This window comes from Dendrobates tinctorius, unplaced genomic scaffold (genome assembly GCF_039654945.1).
Source record: "Dendrobates tinctorius isolate UK_male_01 unplaced genomic scaffold, ASM3965494v1 ptg000163l, whole genome shotgun sequence".
In the NCBI taxonomy this organism is placed as follows: Eukaryota; Metazoa; Chordata; class Amphibia; order Anura; family Dendrobatidae; genus Dendrobates; species Dendrobates tinctorius.
In genome coordinates, this window is record NW_027361830.1 from 16799066 (window position 1) to 16814230 (window position 15165).

At 41.2% G+C, this 15165-nt stretch overlaps 1 pseudogene; it reads right to left on the bottom strand.

Moving 5' to 3' along the window:
* Positions 1-661: 661 nt before the first annotated feature.
* Positions 662-2669, bottom strand: LOC141052825 (polymerase delta-interacting protein 3 pseudogene; annotated as a pseudogene).
* Positions 2670-15165: the final 12496 nt, after the last annotated feature.

A 15165-nucleotide genomic window follows, 5' to 3' on the forward strand; every position in this document is an offset into this window, starting at 1 on the left:
TGGACTGGTTTTTCCATTGTCCATAAATATATTGCTTTTGTGGTTGTATATGTCATTATATTATCTTATTTTATTTTATATATATACACAATTTTATGTATTTAATTGTTGTGCCAATATTTCAATAAAGGTATTTTTATATTATATTGTATCATTTATTATTATTGTTATTATTATTTTTTATCATCTTTTTCATCTTGGTTTTTATTTCAACCCATCTTTGAATTTTTTCAATTTTCATTTATACCCGGATGGTCTGCCATCCCCTTTTTTTTGGGGGATTGATTCCAGCACACATTTGATATTGATAATTTTATTATTATATTCTTCTGAAATTATTGCATCTTATATAGGCACTGTGTGATTGGTTCTTTTCCCCTGTTTATTTTTATTATTATTACTAGAGCAAGTGGAAATTGGAAATTCTTGAGGCAATAACGCAACTGCCCCACAACAAAGGTGAACTGTACTACAATGCTGGGAACAGGATTGATTGTCCAATGTCTGATGCCAGACTCCTTCAAACATCAACTACCTGCTGGTGATCAGCTCTAAACCAAACACAAGAAGCAAAAAGAAGAGGTTTTTTTTAAGTAGTCTCTGGGCCCATATGTGACTCGGGAATCTCTCTTATTACAGTTTTTAATTTGTGTTGGACTCATCAGAGCTTAATCTTAAATGTAGTTGGTTGGATGACTGCTGATGACCCTGAGGATTTAAAGAGTGCTTTTAAGATAGTATCAGGATTAACTTCAGCTGGAGGATTTGAATCAACACTTGAGGAGGAGGAGATTGTGTTTCTTCTAGATTCACTTTCCTTATTTGATGAAGTGTCACTTAATCTTAAATGGATGGGCTGCTCTGATGTTATCACACTACCATTCAAATGAAGATTGCATTTCATTGGTTGTCCATCTAGGTATCTGATGTTGCATTTTTTTGTAGGCACCAAATGCATCTTCCTTTCTTATAAACACAACCTCTGCAATTCTATAACTCAACAAGCGGCCAAGCTTCAAGGCACCGTATACATATAAAAGCTACACGATATCTTCCTCTGTGACTCTTAGATGCAAATTTTTAATGGTCATTTTTTGCCTTCTAAAGGGCTAAAGACAGACTCTTTTGGAGTCGGCCCTACTGAAGAACTGTCCTCCTTTGTGACAAGTGTCCATGACACATTGGTTATGTAGTGACCAGAAAAACGATTACTAATATGTGATTGCATTTGTGTCAACGGTTTTCTGTTTTGCCTTGGGAGGAGGTAAATTACTTATTATGCTGCCCTCTCTTGCCTTGTTTTAGTATTACAACTTGTAGTACTATGCTGCCCTCTTCTGCTTTAGTTTGGCATTACAACTTGTTTTCTGATTGGAAAATAAGTGGCAGTTGGAGTTGGTGTGAGAGACTGAAAATGTTGTTACGTGCGGTTTTGGTGGTGAGAGGAGGGAGGAAATTGAGGTTCCTCGTGTAGGACAAGCAGATCATACAAAGCACCTTTTTCTTGGAATGCCCCGTGTTTACATCAATAAAGTGCTGAGACAAGCGAAGGAGCTGCAGAGCTGCGCAGCAGATTATCCAGATACTCCGATCCGATTAAGGTCAGCTAATCCTCCCCCTTCACATAGCACAGTGAGTTATATGAAAAGTTACTGCCATCCTCCCAAAGCCGGAAACGAGAAGAGGCTTTGACTAACACAATGTTTAGGGAAAATTGTATCTGTTATCCATGACTGTTTTATGGAAAAAGATAAGAATTGTTTCAAGCCTTCAGTAAAATTCATCTTTCAAGTTTGCACGGGACCCCCGGTGTATGCTTCTTTCCTCCGCAGCCTCATACCTTGCCGGCATCAACATAACCCTCAGTCTCATATATCCGTAAACTCCCCCTTTTATAATTGCCACCTATCCTAGGGATTGTTAGAGCCAACGGAGTCACCGTGACTGAACCATCCTCCGAGATACTAGGCCTGCTTCCCACAAGGCGGTGCGACAGTTGGAGTCTTTGTGTGCAATAAAGGTGGTGAAGTCTCGTGCTGAGTAGACATGGGAGCTCTTTATGCATCATTATGTTCAATTTAGTAAGAAGTAAAGTTTGCCCAAGAGAAAGTAAATTTCCAGACATTCACGACTTTTTTTGCTCTGTGTTGGCAGCTGTGATTTTCGTCTTCTTGGCGGGGATGTGGGAAAGTTCCAAGTCATCATCAATACCATCATCATCCATATCTTGTATAGAGGAAATCTGTGGTTTCCCTGGTTCGTGGTTAACAACGTTTATTCCCATTCCTTTATTATTGTTCATTACACCTGAAGAAATAGTTTTCGACTGTGAAATTTTGATGGTCTTGGTAATATGTATGGGTGAAGATGAAGAACCTTGTGCCATTGGTGTGTTGATAGTTACGTCCTGTGCACTTCTCTTTAACCTTTGTTTTTCACGAGCATCCATCAGTTTGTTTGGTTTTCCTCCAACACTGATCTGCTGCTTTCAAGAATTAAGCATCTCATGAGCATCTTGCACTTTACCCTTCATATGGACACGTGCCTTTGGCAACCCATTTCTCACGAGCATCTTTTATGCCGAGCTTCAGGTGTGCATCTGTTACACCTCTCTTCTGATGGTTATCAAACGCATTCTGGTGATTGGTGGTGGGTAAACAACTAATCATTGTGGGATGGATCCTGGATCTGATACCTCCCATAGCCCCTCTGTTATTAATCCTGTACATTCCCATTCTTGCCATCACCATGCCCCTTTTTCTGATCACTTCATCCAATGACTCGTCCACCATATTTATGGTAAAAACCTGCACCTTCCCAGCAGCAACTGTGTATGAAACCACGTTATTGTTTTCAATGGTGTTTATGATGCCCGAAAAAAGTTTACACATGATGTTGATGTGTATGCTCCATGAGGAAAGGTGTGGCAGCCCATACTAAAGTGTATGGGCATTACAAGTATAGGAGATCAGCTCCTTTTTAATGGGAAAATATTTTTATGAGGCCCTCCTCCACGTTTCTTCCAAGGGGGATTGGGGTGCGTGCACATTTGGAGCAGGCCTTGCATTCACTTCATGGGAGTGCAAAATGCATAATGATGTGAACTTTGGTTTCATGTGGCCATCTAGGATGTTTGTTGCAAATGATATTGGGGTGTGTGTAACTTTGCAGCAGCGCAGGCCTTGCATTAAATGCATAGGCAAACACTATGTGAGAACCGATTTCTTATAATGGGAACATTTTTTTCTTGAAGCCCTCCTGTACGTCTGTTCAAAGGGGTATTGGGGTGCGTCCTAATTTTTGGCAGCTCAGTCACTCACTGCATAGGCAATAACAATATAGGAGACCCACTGTTTAATAATGGGAACAACAAAGCATATCAAATATAGGAGACCCACTGTTTAATAATGGGAACAACAAATTATAGTCGGCTGATGGCCCTTTAAGAAAATTAATGCCGCCCCTTATAAAAATAGGCTTTGTGACTTTCAGAGTCCTTCCTTCATAAATGTAACAGGATGTGTCACACTCTACATGGCCAGCTAAGGATGTTAAAATGACATTTCCCAGTGAATGCATTTGTATTGGTTGAAAGCAATGCTACAGTTAAAAAGCACAATGTGTGAACATTGCCCAAGTGAAGGAGGTACATTTTTTGGGGAGGGGTTAATTTTTTTGCCTTACATACTGTTAGACACCGGGATTCTCCCTCTGCACAGGATGGATCCCAAGCCTTATGTTCTCCTGCAGTCTCCCATTCAGTCTCGACCACAGTAGATGCTGCTCATCAAGGACTCATCACCTTGCTCAGACTCAGGCTGTGCGCATTGTTACTGCTGCCTCTCCAGGTTCAGCTATGGTAATTAATAATAGACAGCAGTGAGCACTGAGCAGTCATTCCTGAGACTAAGTCCAGGATTTACTCTACTGAGCATTCTCATGAGGTGGCAACCTCTCATTGGTGGTCGGTCTTCAGCTGCTCAGTTCCTGTGCCGGCTCCGGACTGGCCCACAAGCAAAGTTCTGCTTGATTGGCACAGTCTATAAAAGGATCTTTGATGCACCGTCGGTGCGCTAAGATCATGCATACTTTCAGTGTGTGTGTTTGTAGGTGGGACAGCTACCACCCTGTATGAACTTCCGCTTGAACTTAGCATCTACACCGGGCATCCTCAGGAGCAGGCTCAAAAGCCACCATGTTGAAAAAAACACGGCATTCTGTGAGCGCGAGGGAGGTGCACAAGTTCGGGTATCCAACCAACTGTAGAAAATGAGAAATTTATTCTGATGAAAGTCCGTTGTTGGACCGAAAACGTTCAAAGGATTGTGTTTAATTGGATGTGATAACAATAAAGGAACTGTGAAATTGCCTTCGATTTTGAGTGCCAAGTTTTTTGATATTTTCAAAAGCCACCATGTGTCAGAGCAGGTTCAATCACCAGCATAGTGGGGGGAGAGTTATAGGGACCCCAACTAGCACCAATTCCTCTATGCTCCTGTAACATCTAACAGGGCATAGCTTAGAGTACTCTCAGTTGTTGTACTGCTTTGTGGAGTAACAAAGTCAGGCACGTTGCTCTCTGTTCACACCGAGTGAGGTTTAATTCAGTGTGTTTATGGTGCTTGTTCACAGCTACGCTCCGCCATTGTCCTCTAGCTGCGTTTTTTCCATCACCGCACGGTGAACCCCGGGTTGCGATTGCACCTTCTCATAATTTACTTTGGTGCGATCTGCAAACCCTAACACATATAAATTATTACCCTGGAAACGATGTTCCTTAACATACTGTATTTCCCAGGAAAATCCATTTTGGTTTCTTTTTTGTATGTTTTATTGTGGCCTGTTAAAGTGGCGTAAGACTCTGACAACATTGTTAACAGCTGTGACCTGGAAGTCAGAAATGCATTCACCATGATGTCCCCATGTCATTTGAGCACTGTTCCCATCGATTTCAGATGTTTTTAGACCCTAAACGGACCCCAGGGGGAGATAGCGGCAAAAATGCTCAGTTTTCCCATAGACTTACATTGTGCTCGTTGCTCGGGTCGAGCATATTGGAATAATTTGCTTGACCCAAGCAACGAGCACCTGAGCATTTTAGTGCTCATTCATCACTATTAAGAAGCTTATTAATAGAAAGTGAGTGACTGCAGTTTAGTCCAAAGGGTGTGCAACAAAATATTAATTTGAGGGTGCCAACATTTTTATTTGGGCCATATTTGGAGGTTTTGTGTGAAATGATGTCCGATTTGCCTTTTTTCTGTTTTTTTTTTGTGTTGTTCTAATACGTACAAAGGAAATAAACAAGTGAATAACAAAACGAGAAATTTCAATAATTTTCTGAGAGAAATGCTTCATTGTCCAGAACAATTTCAAGGATGCCAACTCACTTAGCCATGACTGTATAGTACTTTTTAGTTGCTAACAAAAATAAAATAAATTATATCTTTGATAAATTGGCTAAAAAAATCCCACAACCTTTTTTTTTTTGTTTTAGGCTCCTGAGACACATGCTGTGATAGCCTACTACTAGTTACTACAGCTACACTTGTGTTCATGACCCCCTGCCATCTTGGAATACCACCATTTGTTCCCTGGGTAGTAGAAATGCTAGGTCAGTGATAACAAAGGAGAACATCTATCTTACAATTAATGCTTAAAATTGATTACTAATCATGATAGTGTCAAAATAATTGGTACCAGCCGCACAATTGAAAGAACACTCAGCGGCCTAGGGAACAGTCTAGTCCTGGTGTTCAGTGGTGTGTGCTCCTCTTCACGTAATCTACTTATAGGACCCACTATGCTGCACCAGAATCTGGAATCATAAATTAGTCCTACCTCTAATAATAATAATAATAATAATAATAAACACTCAGATTAAATGTTAATACTATCTGGAGACTGAACAATACCACTTTATCTAACTTATAAACACCACTATACTGTGACAGAATAACACACCCATACTATGACTAAATTGCACATGCCCTATAGTACAGGGATTAAATAACCATCATACAGAAACTGAATATTACAGTACACTGCAACTAACATGATGAGAGTCTGAATAGTACTGCCATATTGTTGCTAAATAAAAAAAAAACACTATGGGAAAACCGACAATACCACTGACAGCATTCTGACTATATACAGAAATATGAAGAAAGGTGTCAATCTGCAGTGGAAATGCACAGGCATAAGCAGTTAATGAACACATCAAACATTGATCGGCACCTAGTAAAAAGTGAGTTTAAAGAAGTTGTCCCCTTTCATAAATTCTCGATCCACATGCTTAGCTTAACATAAAAGCAAAACCATGTTTAGCTTACTATCCACGGGGCCAGCGATGAGTCAATGCTGCTGATGCCGGTGTCCGGAACTGACTGTGGTGCTGTCTTCATGTCGACCATGCTGCAGCCAATCAGTGTGCTCAGCATCTCTGCCATTGCAAATGGAACAAGCTAAGCAGAGCCGATGAACTAACTGAATTTCAGCAGGAGCTGATGTCAGGGCCACAGCCAATGCCAGACAGCGGAAGCAATGGTAGAGAATCAGAAGTGAACCCAGGATTGTGATAAAGTGTAGTATATATATATATATATATATATATATATATATATATATATATTTTTTTTTTTTTTTTTTTAAACAAACTGTGCGCAGGGACAAAGGTTACTGTTTTTAAGAATATAATTCTCTAAAAGATCACTTTCAGCAGGCAAGGAAAGGCTAAAGTTTCTAGGTAGCACTCACTACCTGTGATTATTGATTAAGGCCATGAGGCAGTCTCACAGGCTACAGTCATTGCTTGCAATCAAAGTCCAGCACTGCTTTCATCATTAGTAACAGGTAGCATGTGTTTACTAAAAACGTATTTCTTGTTTCACAAGAAAATTATTACAGTGCAGGACTAAATCACACTATTAGCGATTTTTGCTGATAACCCACAGCATGGATGGCCCAAAGTCTGTGCTGCAGGCTTCACTAAACGAAGTAGCTTTCTTTTCCTGCTGCTAGGCTACTGTCTTCAGAGCAATCATCATAGGATTTTCTAGCACAAACTACAACATTGAAGACAGCAGCTTAGAGCAATGAGCAAGATGCTTCTTAGTTTAGTGTCTACAGAACAAACCCCACACTGTCCGCACTGTCGGCTATCTGCAAAAATCGCTAATAAAATTATTTAGAAAAATGATTAAGCTGCAGAGTCCTGTACTAAAACAATTGTCTTGTGATACTGGAGATAAAATACAAAGCATTACTTTTTTCTTCATTTATGCAATCGGTAACATTTTAGAGATCAGTGTCTCAACAAGTCTGTAATTAATCTGGATAAAGCAATGGTGGCACCATTGGGGCTTTATATCCAATGACAAGCGCCCTTAAAGAAGTGAATAAATATTTCTGGTCATGTGTACCCTATTAGATAAAACTAAAAATGTAAAAATAAATATATACTACATAATCATCTAATTCTGCCTGTAACGGAAATCCCGGCCGGCCACGACCAATCAGCGACAGGCGCAGTCCGGCTGTAAATTGGTGCGGCATTCGAACCACGCACGCCACTGCTACCGTCGGGAGATCAGCGGCGCTAGCCACTGATCTCCCGACGGTTGCCGCGGGTCATCTCCTGCCACACGGAGGTCAGCGGCGACGCAGCCGGGAGATGACAGGCGCAGCGTTCAATGTGCATATGGTACCCAGGGTCTGGAGGAGAAGAGACTCTCCTCCAGGCCCTGGGTACCATAAACCTGTAAAAAATAGAACTAAAATAAAAAATAGTGATATACTCATCTTCTGACGGCCCCCAGACTCTTTCCTCCTCTCAGGAATGCCAAATGAATTCTGGAGGTGGAATAAACTGTGGATGACATGTCACATTTGAAAACTCCTTGACATGCCAAAACATCAGAAAACCCCACATATGACCGCCTTTTGCAAAATACACTTCTTTAGAAATTCATCTAGTGTAAGGAGCTACTTTTCATGCACAGTGGAAAGCTTAGAAGGGAAGGAGTGCCATTTTGTAGTGCAGATTTTGCTGTTATGTTTTGAGGGTGCCGTAACCCAAAGGGAGAGCCCGTCAGGTGTCAGAACAGCCGAAGCACCCCAAAATAAGTTACCTAATTTTACAAATTACACATCTCAATTAATTTATTTAAGGGTGCAATTATCATTTTGACACCTCGGGCACGTCATATCATTTTATACCAAAGGGTAGTGAAGTAAAAATAATTACATTTTTACCACTCATTTTTTTAGCCTCTGATTTACAGACAGGGTAATTGACAAATTTTGGTGCCATTTTACCAGACAATTTCTGCTGAAAGTGGCAATACCCCATATGTTTACAATAAGTAATCAGTGGCGCTCGTATATTTAGACACTCTTCAGCTGCAAATAAAACAATAACCACAGAAATGCCAAAAAAAATCAGAGTAAATTGTAAAATATATTTGCACTAAAAAGTGACTTCCCTGATGGGAGAAAAAAATTAGCAGGTATAGACGGTGTAAATATCCAAGGACAGGAAGTCGATTGTAAGAGAGATGACTAAGCATAGGTCTCCCTGTTTGGTAATGCAGGTTACTTGTACTTTTTAACTAACATATGACATCAATAATAAATGTCAATCTTCACACAGAAAAGTGTGTTGTCTGCAGTGTGCAGAAAGAGTATTTACCTTGTCTCGTGATGAACTATGTAAAGCTGAGATTCAGAAGGCTGAAGCAGGGTGATGAAGCAAGATGATGAAGCAGACTGATGAACTTCCATACCTTTTCTTGTCCACTCGAGGGACAAGCGATGAGCAAATAATGAATGGATGGTTTCGGAGCGCTGTCCTGGCTCATGACAGGCGCTTCATGCAGCTCTTCCATCCTGCCATAAGAGCACGACTCCCACACTGTACCTGGATGCTTTCGGTGTTCAGCATTCAGCCAGCAAGGGACTGTGTGACGTAGATGGTCTCATGAGGTTCACATGACTTGTGGACGGTAAGAAGCAGTAAGAGGACCAATTTTAACCTACGCGTTTTGGAAGCTCCGGTTTCCTTCCTTTGCTGTTGATTGTCAGGTGTATGTCAATAGAATTTTAATAACTCTACTACAATAGTTAACCCTTTGGGTCTCAGAGTGTCTAATAGAAATATCCATCTGCTCTCAGCCCTTGACATTTGTTTTATGAAATCCCCTTTCCTCCAGTGTTGATGATGGACAATCTCAATGCCCATTACCCCCATATCCCGCACCACACTTCCATGATGTTCCAGAAAGTGTTTAAACAGGGGATGGCCCTCAAATTTCTTTTTAATATTCCTGACATGTTTGTTGATTCTAACATTCATAGGGTGATTGGTATGCCCTACATATATTTTATTACAGGGGCATTTAATAATATAAATGGTCCCTGAAGTGGTGCAAGTGATGAAGTCACGGATTTTGAATTCCGAGTTTGCCCTCACAATTCTGGTTTGTTTTTTAGTATGTAATTGCTGATAATTTCTACATTTGCAGCAGGGAAAAAAAACAACCAAATTTTTATGGAAAAATGAAGTGGGTTTCCTATGACCGACAGGGCAACCAGGTTTCCTAAGTTTCGGGCTTTTTTGTATGCAAATCTGGGGAACCTGGGTATTTGTTGCTCCAAAATTTAGCATCTCTTAGTATCGCCCAATGTTTATTTACAATTCATTTTAATATATATGGGCGTTAGAATTGTATTGGGTAACAATGGAAACAAAGTTTTTTGGCTCTTTGTTATCGCTAAGAAGGTTCAATCGGGATTTCTCCTCTACCAACTTCCTGGCTTCTATCAGAAGTTGTCTGTCATATCCTTTACTGAGAAATTTGTTGGTCAATGTCTCCGCTTCCTGGTTGAAGTCATGAGGTTTTGAGCAATTGCACTGGGCTCTCGCAAACTGGTTTAATCTTTCTGCACACTGCAGATAATACACTTTTTGGTGTGAAGACTAACATTTATTATGGATTGGTTAAAAAGTACCAGTAACCTGCATTACCACACAGGGACACCTTTCCTTATTCATCTCTCTTACAATCGACTTACAGTCCTGGACATTTACACTGACTATACCTGCTAACTTTTTTCTCCCATCAGGGAAGTCAACTTTTAGCGCAAATATATTTTACTATTAATACCCAATATGTGCCTATAAAGTACTGCTGTGACACACAACAACACTAAGGAGGGGAGGTAGAGCTATTTGACTCTTGAAGAACAAATTATTGTAGAATGGTATGTAGACTCCATATACAGAGCCCCTGAGTGCAAGAAGAGCAGATTTCCACCTCAGGTGACACTATGTTGAGCATTGTACCCCTTTGGGAATTTATCTACAGGTGTAGTGGCAATTGTGACTCCATGCGTGCTTTCCAGATCAAGGAGCCTGGATGTTACTGATTGAAAATTGCAATTCTGCCATTGTAGTGCCCGCACATTGTAGCGCCAATACATTGTAGTAACCATAAATTGTGCCCAGCTCATGCAGCTGACATCAACACCACAAATATTACCCTACTTGCTACAGCATCAGGGCAAATGGGAAGAGCTGAGCAAAGCATCAAAATTGGCAAATCTAATTGATATCCCTTCCCTGGGGCTGTGGGCTGCTATTTTTAGGCTGGGGAGGGCCAATGTCCTTGGCCCCTTCCCAGTCTGAGTATACCGCTTTAGGTTGACTGGTTGTCAAAATGGGGTGGACCCTATTCCATTTTTTAAATTATTAAAATAATTAGAAAATACGGCTTGGCGATCCCTCTATTTTTTTTGATAACCATCCAATATAAAGCTGACAGCTGGGGGTTGTAGCCTGCAGCTGTAAGCTTTACTTTCACTGAAGGGAACCCACTCAATTTTTATATATTTATTGAACAGGTGCCGGCTAATAAAAACTCTCATTAGCCTTGCCTGCTCTCGCTGCTGTCATTGGGAGCAGGTATAGGATGAGGAGTAGTACTCTCATCATCTAACGTTTGCAACTAGAAGTAACCTTTTTACCTCTGGTCAGAATTTCTGGCTCACACGCTGTCATTTGACAGCTTGGGATCCAGAGTGCTCTGACCAGGGGTAACAAACTTACTGCCGCTCAGAGCCACCTGTGTTTCTTGCGATGTCAAACAGGTGACAGCATTGGAAACACCCAATGTTCAGGTTGATGAATCTGAACAGTAACATGAACTTCCTGAAGAAGTTGGGGTTGAGGTGTTGGGTACGGACCACGAACTTTACTATTTAAGTTCACCCATCCCTAATTGCTACCCCTCTATGAATCACTTGTGAGGCCATATCTAGAATATGGGATCCAGTGGGATCCAGTTTTGGGCTCCATATTTTAAAAAGGATATTCACAAGTTAGAGTCAGTTACAAGATGGTCATCTAGATTATTAAAAGAGATGGGAGATGTCTCATATGATGAGAGGTTGGAAAAGTTGGGCTTGTTAAGCTTAGTAAAAATTACATTACTATTACAGACCAGCATGCTGTGGTGAGCTGACTTTCCTTCTCCCCTACCCTATCTTTTGACTTAGTAAAAATACTGTCATGGTTCCACCCCTCAGGGTGTCTGGGATGCAGTTACTGACAGCTCGGCCGTCCAATCCGGTACAGGACTGTGCTGAGCTGTCAGTGTGTTGATTGACAGCTCGACTAACCAATCTGTGACTGGGATGCATTGGCTGTCTCCAAGTGTTCACTATCTCGGGTAGTTGCCATGCCTACTTAACTGAGCAGTTTCTCCCAGAACACTGCCAGATGTACATTCAACAAGTGAGGATTGTGCTTCCCTGTGCCTTGAGTTCTGTATGCATGATCTATTGCCTGACCTTGGATTTCATTATGACCATCCACCTGTTTAACCCCTTCTGCTCTGATCCATTATTCTCCTGCTACTCTGACCTCGGAACGTTACCTGACTATGCTTTTGTCTCTTCCTTCTGTTTATGATGTACCCTCCTGGCTTCTGACCTTGGACTCCTTGACCACTCCGGCTCACTGTTTGACTGTGAGAAGTGACTAGCGTCACAAAGACGCATCAAAGGAGATCTCATTTACATGTATTATTATATCTATGGTCACTACAAGGGACTGGCACATGACTTATTCCTTCCAAAGACAATGATAAGGACCAGGGGGCACTCATTATAGGTGGAAGATTGGATATTCCAGCATCTACGGTAAATGGGAATGATTTCTTTACAGTTAGAGCAGTCAGAAAGTGGAATGCCCCACCACAAGAGGTAGTAATCGCAGATACAATAACAGCCTTTAAAAAGGGCTGAATGATTTCTTCAATACTCATTGGCGATTATAGGTAATTTAGTGAAAAAATGTACAATTAGTGGAGAAAGTTTGAACTTGATGGAGCTAAGATTTTTTTTTTAACCTATGAAACTATGTAACTATGTTTGATCATCATGACTTAAGTTTACTTCATAGGTTGTGAACCTCTTCCTAACCATGAAGTAAACTTACATCAAAGGTAATGAAGAGGTTAAGGGGACACTTAGGTGTCATTATTCCTTGAAGGGGACACTTGGGGCATTATTACAAAGGAACATATAGGGCTTTTGTACAATTGAAGTTCAAAAAGGGGAATTAATACTTTCTGTGTGTCCCTATTATTATTAGATATGCTCTCTATCTTGTACTCTGTCAGTGTATCATTTTTGAAGGGAGGGAGAATAATTGTAATAACACAACTTTAAACTGCAGTGTTTATAAGAAACACACAATTGACTTCTTATATTTTCAGCACCATATCCACCTGTTCTCAACTTAAAAAAACTCCCTATCCAGCCTGCACACATTGTTTTAGAAGGGCTGTGGACACCATCATACTGTGTAAGAGGTGTTGTCATACCATCATCATGTGTGGGGTGAGCTTTGTTGGCTATAATACTGTTTGAGGGGGCCAAATTGTCCATCATACTGGAAGAAGCTGCAGGTGAAGGGAGGATGAGGAGTTTTTGTATGTTTGCAGTAAATTGAGATGGTCGTTTAACCTGTTCTTCAGAAATTTGCATGTTAGTATAACTGTAAAGAGGTGGCAGGTCTCCTCAGTTGCGCCCTCTTCTCCTTTCGTGTGACTCCCTGTGCACTTTATGAACCGTGATGTAATATATGTGTTTTGGTATTACACTGTAGTACGAGCTATACAATGTATTGTGATGTTCCCCTTTAATGCCTGTATTTAGTTAGGGACAGAATTAGTTAATTAAGGGGCTGGACTGGCAGCCTCAAAGGAGAGGAAGCTGCTGCTTCCCGGTCAGAAAGCCCAGGTATGTCGACCAGGGCAGATGTGTGCTACAGAAGGGGCATTGCCAGACTGCCAGATGGGAGAGATCTGCTGCACAGGATCAAGGATCTATATGGACGAAGGCTTACAATACAGGCCCCCAGGACTTGGGAAGGGCCTTTTCTGAATGGGTCTCAGGTGCCCAGATGCCAGCGATTGGACTACTGTGAATCTTGACCACTGTGGACATTGTGGGTACGGCCACAGCAAGTGTCAGGGAGAGAGCAGAAAGCCAGTGATGAAATTGTCTTTTCATTCATCCTTCATCATTGTTCAAATAAAGTTATTTTTCTATGTTGTAGAATATCTGTATTCCCAGACCCTTAATTGCCTGGACTGCTGTGACGAGAGGAAGAGAAGGCAACCTGTGGGAAAAAACTGTGTTGGTTCTGTTTATCTATGTAGAAGGGCCTGGTGTGATCACTGACCGTTTGCTCAGTGGACTCTGTCAATGTACTGTGTCTTTAAATAACTCGCCACAACTACCTGCCGGTTGCTCATGTTACATAAGTACAATTAAAAGGTATACTAATGCTAGGTTCCCACACTTCAGTCCTCAAGGCCCACCAACAGATCATGTTTTCAGGATTTCCTTAGTATTGCTCAGGTGATAATTGCTTCACTTGTGCAATGCAAAGGAAATCCTGAAAACATGATCTGTTGGTGGGTCTTGAGGACTGGAGTTGGGAAACCCTGTACTAATGCAATTAGGATGTAATCCAATGTATTCTGTTAAAAGAAAAGGGGGAGACAGGGCGCTTCCAATGCGTAGGTCTGTATGGAAAGTAGATGAGTGCACAGCAAGTGTTAGGCTCACCTGATAGGGTTGTGAGAGTCACAACACCTATAATCGCATAAAACAGCTGCAGCAGTCTGCACGAGGTCCAAGGACTTGGTTCAAAGAGAAGGCTGGTAGTGCAATAAGAGACTGCGCTGCTGTGGTAGAATTCAAGATATCTTTATTGCCAACGCGTTTCCTGAGCCAGTCCCAGCTCACTTCATCAGGGCCGATGAAGTGAGCTGGGACTGGCTCAGGAAACGCGTTGGCAATACAGATATCTTGAATTCTACCACAGCAGCGCAGTCTCTTATTGCACTACCAGCCTTCTCAATGTATTCTGTTAGGAATAGCACACTGCTCACTGCACTCTCCACGCTGCTGAAAAGTTCCGTTTCTAGTGTTAATGTCATTTTTATCCAGGTCTAATAAATACCAAGTTTCTTGTTTCATTCTTGTTTAAACCATCATTAAAATACCAGTAAAATACCAGTAAAATAATAACACTTATACTCACTTCTGGTGCCGGCGCCATTCCAGATCTGAGGCTCTCGTGACTTTATGTTATGCGATCTCTATTACTAATCAGTGCTTGCTTCACTCTCCTTCAGACAAATCAAAATATCCAGAGGAAGTCAGAGATGCTGCTGCCCTCTCACTTCCTCTGGATGTCACCTGTAGGAGAGGAAAGTGCAGCCAGCACTAATTGACCACAGAGATCATGTGGCATAACAATGTCAATGGAGCCCCGGGAGAGCCAGAGTCAGCAGGACTGGTACCGTCACTGGTGGTGAGTATGAGTGCTATTATTTTAATGGGGTAGACACATGGATTTAAAAAGGGTTGTCCAAGTTGTGGAATAGCTCTTTAATACTAGATTATTGTGCTGTGCCTTTGATCAGCTTATTTATCCTCCAATGCTTACTGTATTTGTGTTGAAAACTTGGATTGATTCTGATCAATATTGCGCGTTAATCTAGAGTTTCTTGTTTGTACATCAAACTTGGTATGTTACTTTATTTTATCTTCAGCACAATGTTATTCAAGCTTGTGTCACCCACTGTACTC